Source organism: Lutra lutra, chromosome 2, assembly GCF_902655055.1.
Source record: "Lutra lutra chromosome 2, mLutLut1.2, whole genome shotgun sequence".
Lineage (NCBI taxonomy): Eukaryota > Metazoa > Chordata > Mammalia > Carnivora > Mustelidae > Lutra > Lutra lutra.
The window spans coordinates 98,030,921-98,043,670 of record NC_062279.1 but is presented as its reverse complement, the minus strand read 5'-3'; the positions used below and the strand labels follow the sequence as shown (position 1 = coordinate 98,043,670).

The following is a 12,750-nucleotide window of genomic DNA, read 5'->3' as shown; positions in this document are numbered from 1 at the left end:
ACTTTCAATGCCATTCTGATCAAAATTCCACCAGCGTTTTCAAAGTGCTGAAACAAACAATCCTAAAATTTGTATGGAACCAGAAGAGACCCCTAAATTGCTAAGGAAATGTTGAAAAAGAAAAACAAAGCTGGGGGCATCACGTTGCCTGATTCCAAGCTTTATTACAAAGCTGTGATCACCAAGATAGCATGGTACTGGGACAAAAACAGACACAAAAACAGACACAGTGGAACAGAGTAGAGAGTCCAGATATGAACCTGCAAATCGATGGTCAAATAATCTTCGACAAAGCAGGAAAAAATATCCAACATGTGTTGGAGAGGATGTAGAGAAAGCAGAACCCTCTTACACTGTTGGTGGGAATGCAAGTTGGTGCAGCCACTTTGGAAAACAGTGTGGAGATTCCTTAAGAAATTAAAAATAGAGCTTCCTTATGACCCTACAATTGCATACTGGGTATTTACCCCAGAGATATGTAGTGAAAAGAAGGGCCATATGTATCCCAATTTTCATGACAGCAATGACCACAGTTGCCAAACTGTGGAAAGAACCAAGATGCCTTCAATGGATGAGTGGTTAAAGAAGATATGGCCCAAATATACTTTGGAGTATTATGCCTCCATCTGAAATGATGAATACCCAACTTTTGTATCAACATGGATGGGACTGGAAGAGATTATGCTGAGTGAAATAAGTCAAGCAGAGAGAGAGTCAATTATCATATGGTTTTGCTTATTTGTGGAGCATGAGGAATAATACGGAGGACATGGGGAGATGGAGAGAAGTGAGTTGGGGGAAACTCGAGGGGGAGATAAACCATGAAAGACTGGATTCTGAGAAATAAACTGAGGGTTTTGGAGGAAAGGGGGTGGGGGTTGGGTGAGCCTGGTGGTGGGTATTATAGAGGGCACGTATTGCAAGGAGCACTGGGTGTGATGTATAAACAATGAATTCTGGAAAACTGAAAAGAAATAATAAATAAATAAATAAATAAATAAATAAATAAATAAATAAATAAATATTAGTATTTTACTGAGATTATATTTATCAGTATAGACCTCATGGAAGTAATATTGGGTTTTCCTCGCTAATGATAGAATATGTGTTATCATTTGTTCATATTGTTTGGTTTTATATTCTTAATATTCTTTCTTTTTTTTTTTTTTCAAAGATTTTATTTATTTATTTGACAGAGAGAGATCACAAGTAGATGGAGAGGCAGGCAGAGAGAGAGAGAGAGAGAGAGGGAAGCAGGCACCCTGCTGAGCAGAGAGCCCGATGCGGGACTCGATCCCAGGACCCTGAGATCATGACCTGAGCCGAAGGCAGCGGCTTAATCCACTGAGCCACCCAGGTGCCCCTCTTAATATTCTTTCTTAATATTTTATCTTATTGCCTTCGTCAATGAGTTCTTTACTTTTTTATTTATTAAAGTTTCTTTTTTATTTCAATATAGATGTTACAGAATGTTACCTTAGTTTCAGGTATAAAACATAGCAATTCAGCTTATCTATATGGCATGCTATGTTCACCACAAGCATTGCTAATATCTATTATCATGCAATGCTATTACATCTTCAACTATATTTCCTATGCTGTGTCTTTTATTGAGGTGACTTACTCATTCTATAACCAGAAGCCCACATTACCCATTCCCTTTCAACCATTTTGCTGATCCCCAAAGCCTTACACTCTGGCCACCATCAGCTTGTGGTCCTTTGCTTTAATGGATACTTCATAATCTTTTTGTCTTGAAATATGGGAAAGCTACTTTTCATTTAAAAATTAATCTTGTGGGGCATCTGGGTGGCTCAGTGGGTTAAGCCTCTGCCTTTGGATCAGGTCATGATCTCAGGGTCCTGGGATTGAGCCCTGAATCAGGCTCTCCACTAAGCAGGGAGCCTGTTCCCCCCCCCTCTCTGCCTGCCTCTCAGCCTACTTGTGATTTCTCTCTGTCAAATAAATAAATAAAATTTAAAAAGAAATTAATCTTGGGGCACCTGGGTGGCTCAGTAGGTTAAAGCCTCTGCCTTCAACTCGGGTCGCGATCCCAGGGTCCTGGGATCAAGCCCCACATCGGGCTCTCTGCTCAAGTGGGGAGCCTGCTTCCACCTCTCTCTCTGCCTGCCTCTCTGCCTACTTGTGATCTCTGTCAAATAAATAAATAAAATCTTTAAAAAAATTAATCTTGTAAGTAGCTACGAAGCACATTCTCTTTTAACACCAAACTATTTTGGTGTCTTTCTTGTTGTTTGTTGTCTTTGGTTGTCTTTCTTGTGCATCTAAGTATCCAATTTGATCATCTGGAAATGGTGACAATTTTCTTTCTCTATATCCAAACTTTCTATTTCTAATTCCTTGTTTGTTTCTTTTTTCTTATTGCATTATCCATTCTGCTCATAAAAAATAATATATATTTTATAAAATCTTGATTAGGAATCCAGTGTGGTTTGTTCAGAGTCAATCAGAAAACAAGAATAGAGACTCAGATGGCAGACTGAATATTAACAGGTCCATCTTCAATGGTCTTCTGACAAAGCATTATGTGGTGAAGAAGAGGTAAGAGGATGATAACCATTACAGTAATTGTAGCATTTGCTATAAGGAGTGAAATGAATTGTTTAAAAATTGGCTACTTTCTTCCTAGAAACACATATTAAAATTAGAGTAAGCTATATCAAAATTTCTGAGTTAGGTCACTATTGGGGGAAACTGAGACCAAAAAATAAAAGTTTGTTTCACAAAATCTCATGATTAATCACTGTAAGGGTTAGATTTCCTATCTCCCAAACTAGTACCTGGATAATAGAATATTACAAAGTCATTTTATAAGCTAAGAGCAATTAATTCAGTATGAATTAAATATAAACATTTTGACAAAACATAAGATTTAATTATCTTTAAAACAGTGCCTCTCTTTTGAAATAATTTTGGCTGATTTTTTGTCCAAAATAAAGTAGGGTTTAGCATCCAATGTGTACATAAAACAATCAGCCCAAAACAAATATAATATTAGATGTACAGAGCTATTTAATTTCCTTATCTTTGAATAGCTATTAAACATATGAAAATTTATGACAACAAAAGTGTGCAGTTTTCTTTATTCTGAGCCCTACTTTTAAACATCTTTACAAAGAAAAAAAAAAAAAACCTAAAACTAAAGCAAATGGGTAAACTGCTTTTCAGGATGTTGTTTATTTATATATTCATTTATAAAGATTTGTTTATTTTTTTATTTGAGAGTGAGAGAGAGAAAGAGCTTGCATGAGCAGGGGCAAGGAGGGAGAGAGAGAGAGAGAGAAAGAAAGAGAGAGAAACAAACTCCCTGCTGAGCTTACTCATGACTCCATCTCATAACCCTGGGATCATGACCAGAGCTGAAATCAAGAGTCAAATGCTTAACCAACTCAGCCATGCAGGTGCCCCTGAGATGCTGTATATTTAATTATAAATGCCTCAATCTGATGACTGAATTTTTGTTTTTGTTTTTCTTTCATTTCTATCACATTCTGCAAAGGATGTATTAGACTCACTAAAATTAACATTAGGTCATGAATAGTGACGATTAACATTTCTGAACTTGTTTTTCAAAAATAAGAGAATTATAAGAGAAATAACTTATATAAGTAAAATAACTTTTACTTATTAGCAAAAAATATTTGCATTTGGACCACAAATTCTATAAGGTCAAGTAATATAAAACAAATTTTGGTAAAATTACCAACACCATGCATATTTGTCATTTTGAAAGTAAGTCAAGATTCTAAACATTTGGGATGCCTTGGTGGTTCAGTCAGTTAAGCCGCTGCATTCATCTAAGGTCGTGATCCCAGGGTCCTGTGATCGAGTCCCACATTGGGCTCCTTGCTCAGTGGGGAACCTGTTTCTCTCTCTGCCTCTTCCTGCCATTCTGCCTGCTTGTTCTCTCTCTCTCTGACAAATAAATAAATAAATAAATAAATTTTTTAAAGGTTCTGGACATTATGGGTAGAGATAAGGGCTAAAACTTACTTGTTGTTGGACATCTTATAAATTAAAAATTGAATCATCTGTGTTCATAAGGTAGTTAAATTGTTGACATTGTCTTTCCCCAATCAAAATATTCTTATGCTTCTGTGCTTGAGAAATGCAGATAATCAATTTCAATTTCTGTAAGCAATTTCTCCTTTCCTTCATCCTTTAATTATTTTGACCTGGAAATTTACCATTAATTACAAAATAATGTATCTATACTGACATTTGGCAAAAAATGGATCAATGTTACTGTGAGACGCATATATCATAGGCCATTTCCATTCATAAGCAGTTCAGTCATTTGGACTAAAAAGCTGTACTTAATGGATGACTTAGTATTCAAAATGGTAAATTAGTATGTGCTTGTTTTAATTGTATTGACAGTCAAAGGCCAGAGAAGTGAAATAAATGAGAGAAGGTGAATGAAATCGGCAAGTAATAGGGAGTGGTGGGGAGTGTGGCCAACAAAAGAACAAAGAATCTTCATGAAGTGCCACTCAATATTTGAGTAGTACAGATTGTCACTATTCAAGAATGTGGGCAAATTGTTGCCAGGTCTTTCTGTTTCCAGAGAAGCTGATAATAAGGGGTTTTTGTTTGGATCCTCAAGATTTTATTGTCTTCTTAGTATAAAAAATATGAAGCTTAAAACTGGATCACTTGGCCCTTTCTAGTCTATATCCTCCCAATTCAAAATGCTTGCATCTCTTAATAGCCATCATTCTCTTAGATTTGTAGTAGCTAGGCTCAATACATTCAAACCTTAGCACAATGTTACTTAGCTTTAGCCATTTTCTGGAAAATCGGCTTACTCTGACACATAGCCACTCTGCTTCTCATCCTAACACTGCTTTCCCTGGGTATGAAGAGAATCTTAGCCTTTCTTGAACTGTGTCACTTTGTGATGTTGGTGCTTGCCACACTTCTTGCAGAAAGTCAGGTGACTTTTAGGAACATTTCCCTGTTTGTGAGAGCTCTATCAGCACTAGAAAAAAGAGCCCCAAATCTCTTTTTGTAAGAAAACATGGTGGGCAAAATAAAACATAGCTATAAACCAGATCCAAATCTCTCTCTTTTTGATAAATGAGAGCAATATTCAAATAGGTACTCTAACAAGTGTTAGAGTGTTAGTCTTAAGACATATAAGCATCTTTGTAAGTTAGTTGTATGATCTTCCATTCTAATCTGTGAGTGAGCAAGGGTTATTGCAAAAAATTACCCTTGGCTGGGGACTAGTTTGTCATAAAAACTTGAGACCTAAAAACCACTGTGCAGTGCTGGCTTGCCAGGGAAGAAAACAAAGATTGTTATCCTAGTCCCTACTGGTGGAGAGATAACTTTCCCCTACATATATCTTACCAAGGTATCCTCCGGGGGTTTTCAAACATTTGCTCTTAAGAAGCCCAAATGGAGTGTTCTGATAATGACAAAAGGGGGACTGAGGCATGGAGTCATAAGGAACTTTCTGTATATGTGAATTTTAAGTCTTTTAAGAACATTTGGGGATTTCCCCTCTTTTTCATGACATATCTGTGTCTGTGTATGAAAATATTTTGAAGAATATTAAAATTACTCTCCCAAGAAAATGGGCCAGTTTATTTTGTGGCTTCCTAGGGAAGACAAAGAATTCCTTAGCTGTGGTAGACTGGAATAGTCCATAATGTGACTCCTAAGCACTGGTCCAATAGAGTGGCCAAGGCCATTACAAACCAGACAATATCATTACTATTTTGTAGCTCCCATCTACATTTCCAGTTTTTTCAAGCTCTGAAGAAAGCCAGGCAACTAATCACCAAAAATATGTTATTTCCAGAAATCAGTTACAAACTGAATAGCACTAGTCTGCAACTTAATAAATGAAGCATAGTTTTATTTGCTCCATTGTCACATTTGTTACAGCCAGTGGTGGTCTGTACGCCAGAATTATCTCGTATAAATAAATAAAAGGCTAAAAAGTATGTTCTTTTATAAGTCCTTGAACATTACATAGGAAAAAGGAGAAGTTAGTATGAGCAATATTGGCTTTTAAGAAAAACAGACTCTAGCAACTATTTCAAAAGGCTAGCAACCTTACTTTTTATTTATTTCAATCCCCTTAGCTATTATGAATTATTTAAATGATGTATATTTATACTGTATGAAACCCGATTGTGTGTTTATCTAGACACAAATTATAGGACAATGTATTTCGTGTAGAAGTCCACTTTTGATGTCTATTTTTCACACTAAAAATCTTGAACCAGCATGGGTCAACAGTCTAAAACTTGTACCAGTCCTTTTTATTGCAGCATAAAATTTGAAATATTTCTATGGAACAGGCAAAAGGCGAGTAATCTGTTATAGTGTGCATGAAGATTTTTCTTCTTCCTGTACACTTGCATTCCTGTTTTTTGTGTAGATATAGTGAGTAATGACAAAATGACATCTAAGTATGTGTATGTTCCCACTGTGTGTGACATGACTTCTTAGAGAATATAAAATTATATATAATAATAGATAAGAGAAATAGTTCTGGAGTTAAAATGGGTAGTTTGTCCAAGTAACTCATTTTGAACACTTAGCATTTGTGTGGCTTTGAAAAAGTTATCTAACCCCTCCAGGCCTTACTTTCTTCAAATGTAAAATGATAAAAATGGAAATTTCTGTTCCAGAAAGTTGTTACCAGAACCGAGCCAGGTGATCCATAGGAAGTACTACCCACTTGCTCCTTGTTAACTCCTATTATTATAATTAGCATTTAGTATTGATCTAAATGAATATGGGCAGTTGGCTTTTATTGAACCATTTATTATAATGTCATTGTCAACCCTCAGTACTGAAATTTACTGTTATCTCACGAAACTTACTTCACCTTTCTGAGCCTCAGCTACTTATCTGTAAAATAGTGCTAATAATATGACCTCTCTTGTTCTGGTATCTTGAGGATAATGGAGATGACATCTGTCAAGTGTTTAGAACAGGGTAGCATATGGTAAATGGTAAATAGTATTTGTTAACATAATTTTTTTTCTACTAAAAGACTATAATCCAATGAATTAGGATTCAGTATTCTCATTTAATTTCTCTTCTTTCTATTATGCACTTTTCCAATTTCAAAGAAATTTCTTACATGAAAGTTAGTCATCATTATTTTCCCTTATACCAGCAATTAAATTTTCTTTCATACTAACAGGTAAAAAAACTGCATATTTGTCTTTGCTTTCTACCTCAAAACAAAAAGGTTTTTGTTCGTTTGTTTGGTTTTGGTTTTGGTTTTTGGTGGTGTTTTTTTGTTTGTTTGTTTGTTTGTTTGTTTGTTTGTTTTTTTGCATCATAGGAGAATGGATGACTGGGTTGTTTCTTTACCTCTGGTATCCTCCATCAAGGCCATACTGTTGAAACACATGAGTTGAAATTCACAGTAGACCATTGTTCTTAGCTAATAAAACACAGATGAAAAGCAGACCATTTGACTGCTACTGTATTTGTCAAACCAAACAAACTGTTGCTTGAGTAGTATTAATTGACTGATGCAAACCCTTAGAAACCCCAGCACTGGCTGGCCCTGCTGGACTCAGGAGCCCTCCAATGGCAGGAGATCCACCACTTACACAAAGTGACTGCATACCCCTGAGGCCCTAAGGAAGACCTGAGTGTGGGGACAAGGAAATGAGTCAGTGGCCAGTAATCTATAGAGTTTGCTCTTTCTACATGACAAATCTATTCAATCCTACCTATCTTAGTACAAATGCACCTCCAAGTGATAGTATCAAAGCCCATTTTGTAGGTGTTCTTTTAATCTCCAAATCTCAGCATTTTATCTTTTTATATGTTTTACTGGTCTTTCTCCACTATTACATTATATCTTTCATAAATAAGAATATGTATTTGGAACTCTAAACAAATAAATATTTATAATAATGGAATTTTTATTGCCCTCCAAGCTATACTCAATGTCTTTGAATATAACAGGTAATGTTTAACTTTTTTTTTTTTTTTGGTGGGTAAGTGATAAAAGAAACATGTAATTCTGTGAACTTAGAAGTAATCTATCGTGTTTTACTGCCTTTATCTTTAGATTATTCCTCAAAACAATCCTTTCCCAATATTTATAGTAGTCGTTTATTGTTTCATATTGTTATTGCGTATTGCCATAACAAAGTACTTAAAAGGAAGCACTCATACTCCATTCAATGTACACTTTAATTCAATTTGTCAAATATATTTGCAGAAATTAAATTGTCAGCAGGATGTGACTGTTCATGAAAGTGCAGTTTATAATCTCAATGATTGTTAGTCATGTCTATTTATGTTATTAAATGTTGATATGATTCCTCCATCATTTATGTTATATTTTGTTCAATAAATGTACAAGAACAATTAGCACATAATCTGAAAAATAGGTTAATTTTCACAATATTTCCGTCAATTTTCTTCTGTAATATTCTTTTATATCTCAGGCACTCACACACTGCTTGTGCAAATATTGATAAAAATATTTAGAGACTATACATGTGTGAATTCATAAAAGAAGCAGATCCCTATTACCTTAGGTATAGTATCCTTGTTTCTTCGCAGTGGCAAACAGTCCTCCCCACCTTTTTCCTACCCTCCATATACCCCTGCCTCTCTATAGAACAGGGAATTATAAAGGGCCTAAAGTTTCATTGGCTTTAGGAATTTAGGAAAATTTCTTGGTATGTATGTCTCACTTTCCTCATTTATGTAAAGGAAATGAAACTCCTTCCTCCTGAGGTTTGCTCTGAATCTATAATGAGAGGATGTGGGGTGACTGGGTGGCTCAGTGGGTTAAGCCTCTGCCTTTGGCTCAGGTCATGATCTCAGGGTCCTGGGATTGAGCCCCACATCGGGCTCTCTGCTCAGCGGGGAGTCTGCTTTCCCCCTCCCTCTCTACCTGCCTCTCTGCCTGCTTGAGATCTCTCTCTGTCAAATAAATAAATAAAATCTTAAAAAAAAAATAAAATGAGAGGATGCATATAAGATACATAGCACAGAATAGACGAATTTCATTCTCCTCCTCCTTTCTTATTTTGTTGAACCCAGTAATTAACAGTCACAAGAGGATCCCTTAAATATAAATTTAATTTGAGATGCAATTACAAGGATACATTGGCCTCTGAAAGAGAAACTGATGCTTGATGAAGGTGATTCTTACTGGAGTGCATAGAATCACATGGAAGATTAGAGACTTCAAAGCCATGAGTGTAATATCAGCACATTGGTTCTTGCAGAGACACACTGCATGGGATTTAGGGATTATAATACCAAAAAAAACATAGATTTATAGTAGATTAAGAAATACTCTGAAGCAAACTAATTACATTTTTTTAAATGGTAGAAAAAAAGGGAAAGAGAGTCCTGCTCTTTGGTTGTAAATTTAACTAAGTGAAAGAATAGAGCTGACAACTGCATTGGCAAGTTAAAAGTACACTGAGCTTCTCAAAAGTTACAGTGGATTTTGGAAGAGAAGTCCATGATTTCACATCATTCAGGACTATATATGTTAGTGTGAGGAAACTAAAAGAATGAAACCTATACCATCTAAGCCATGTCTGGCTAAGAGAAAGACACACCATCCATGATCAAGTTCAGTTAAATGGCCAGGGGATGGGGTACTACCTGGAATCATGATGTGCTCCAAGAGAAAATCACAATCTTAAAACAATTATTATATCTAAGGAGAATGGGGGAAGGGTGAGTTAGGATGACAGATGGATAATTTGGAGAAAAATAGAATACAAAAATTTGGAATACAGTAAAAAGCATTACATTTTCTTTTATATTACCTCAAATATGTATATATTTATATGATATTAAAAATGAGAGATTCATACACGTGTGTAAATAAATGTGTTTGGTGAAAATGGCGAAATCCATTTGGAAGAGGTAATCTTCCAAATCTGAAAAGTGAATTGCTTTCTCAATCTCATTTTTTTAATTGTGTTACATTAGTCACCATAAAATACATCATTAGACATAACATGGGGAGTACCTTTATCAGCGGTAAACTAGGGATATGTGCCCCCCAACACACACACATACAAAAAAGTGAGAATTTTTTTTCCAAAGTGACAGGCCAAGGCCAACCCTTGACAGAGACAAAGAAGGAGTGCCTCTCTGTTGCTTAATCATTTGAGCTGACCAAAATTGTGCTCCATGCTCAACTAATGCAGAGATAGGGCTACAGCATTTCTTCTCATTTAAAATATCAAGACTGAGTTTGGAAATTTGGTATGATTTGAGAAAGGGGGTGAAGATGTAGGGAAGGTGGTTTTTTATTCACTGCACAAATACTGCCTGTTCATCTGGATCAAGCCAGTGAAGCTGGAGGTTGCAAATGAGAAAGGAGAATCACAGGGGTCCCTATTAAATTCAGCTTCTACTCTTGATTCAGTTTTATCACTGGCTAAACAAAGCTTGGTTTTCAGAGATTCAGGTTTCATGAGTCCAGACCAAGTTCCTTCTACTCAATGAACTGGGTCAGTCTGTGACCAGTCTAACTTAAAATCTACGAGTATGACTTATTTAATCTGTTGGGCAGATTAAGAGTCATTGAGGTTTCCAAATCCTCATTTACGTTTCATTCTCTAATGCTCTGCTATCTCCAGCATGAGTGGAATTTGACTCACATACACTTGGAAGCTCCAGATGGTTTTGCCTCTAAGATATACTCAGTGTATTTCGGTTCCTACATTCATCATTTCATACTATACTGATTGAAACTGGACTTGAACAGAACTCTCCTGAGTTACCTCAGAGCTGAAAAGCTTAATCTAGTCACAGTTTATTAATGGTGACAGTAATACATAATGAAATGCCATTAATTCACACGTGTAATATTGGTTTCTAATTTGAGGCATCACATCTAATTATCAGTAGATTAGTTACTCAGATTCATAGCCAGGTGACAATGGGGAAAATGTGCCTACTTCTACTACCTGAACTGTCAGAAAATAGAATGATGTCTATTTCTTATGAGGGCAACTATGAAATCTCTGAAGCCTTCACATCGTTATAGATTTATGGCTCAGTCCATAAAGAGCTCAGGAAAATCAGCTCTGCTGCTTATTATTTCTCCATAGCTCTCATCCCAGACTGTGCTTGTAAAGAGCTTCGTCTTAGAAAAAGCACTTTATTTCAGTGCAACAGTTAGAGGCCATTATCCTGCTGGATTTGGGAGTAAAAGGGCATCAAAACATGGCAGCCATATTTCTAAAAGCCCTGACTTCTGAAAGTATAAAGGAGTTCAACATTTGATCAACCTTTTAGGGGGCATGCTTCTTATTCATGGCATGAATCCCTAACCTCTGACTCCGCGTTTGCTTAGCTAACATGGAGCATTTGCACCCCAGAGCAATCTGGCTTCCACTTACAACTATTGTGTAAGGCTAGTTTCAGAAAATGCTTTTGAATTCTGGGAAACTACAGTCACAGACATATTGAAGTTACAACTACATATTCACAAAGACTGGCCTCTTTACAAAGGACTCTAAATGTTTGTAGCAAACATTGTGTATCTTGGCTTCAAAGCACCCACAGCCAGTCAGCGGGGAAGTATGAGGATGTCAGGTAAACATAATCAAACCATTTGTGGAAAATGTGAGAGAAGAAAGAGGAAGGGTAATGAAGCAGGGAAACAGCAAGGCTGTTTCCCAGTCTATTTAGCTAGATTGTCTGTCTCTAATTGTTTTTCTCCCTGGAGGTTAAAAAAAGAAAAAAGAAAAAAAAAAAAACAGAGAAAAGAGAGAGAGAAAGAAAGAGAATTTCAATATGATAAAACTAAGCTTTATCATTACCGCTTTCGATTCCTTCACAAAGAAATATGTATGTCATTATAGTTGTACCCAATAGCAACTCCATTAGCCAAGGATCTGTCAGCAGGTCCATTACAAACCCTTATTTTTGAAGATTTCTATTTCAAAGTAAAATATTTGCTTTAGGGTAGAACTGGGATCGATATTCTCAACCCAGGAGCATTTCGCTTTGTTCCCTACTTTAGGAAAATCTTCAAAAAGTGTTGTCAGTTTTTTTCTGAAGACTTTTATTTATATCTTACGTGATATGAAGATTCTCAAAATTAAGGTTCAATTTATTATCTAGAATATAATGATAAAAAGTGGTAATATCCTAAACTCAAGTTTTTCTTTCTATTATGATGAATGCAGCTGAATGTTAATCATCTATGAAAATGAGAAATAGGGGTGGCATGGGTAAATAGAGCACCTAATAAATTCCAAAACATCTTGTAAGTCATTTACTTCTTTCATTTTCAACAGCCCTCACCAGCTATCAATCAGACTGGTAAACTTGACCAAAGATGGTATGATTTCTACCAACTTTCAGAGGTTTATTTTATACTATTGTACAAGAAAAGAGGCATTACAAGCAATAAAAAGAAGAATTCAACAGTGGTCTAAAATGAGACCCATAGCTCAGGCTCATGGACTGTCTTTGAGGAAATCCTTGAGTCCCTGATACTTATGTAACAGGTTTTGTGTATGCACATACATGTATATAAATATGCCTAAGTAGGAATCCTATATATATTTTGTGTATATATATAAGATTATATATATTTATATATTTTGTGTATATAAGATTATATATATATTGTATATATGCATGTATATAAGTATGCCTAAGTAGGAATATATATATATATACACACACACACACACATATATATATATATATATACACTTTTTATGACAAAATCAGATATTGAGTGTCAAT

The 12,750-nt window shown here is 35.6% G+C and overlaps 1 pseudogene; it reads right to left on the bottom strand.

Moving 5' to 3' along the window:
- Positions 1–4,662: 4,662 nt before the first annotated feature.
- LOC125094106 (60S ribosomal protein L36a-like) overlaps positions 4,663–12,750 on the bottom strand; it is a 123,074-nt pseudogene continuing 114,986 nt past the window's right edge.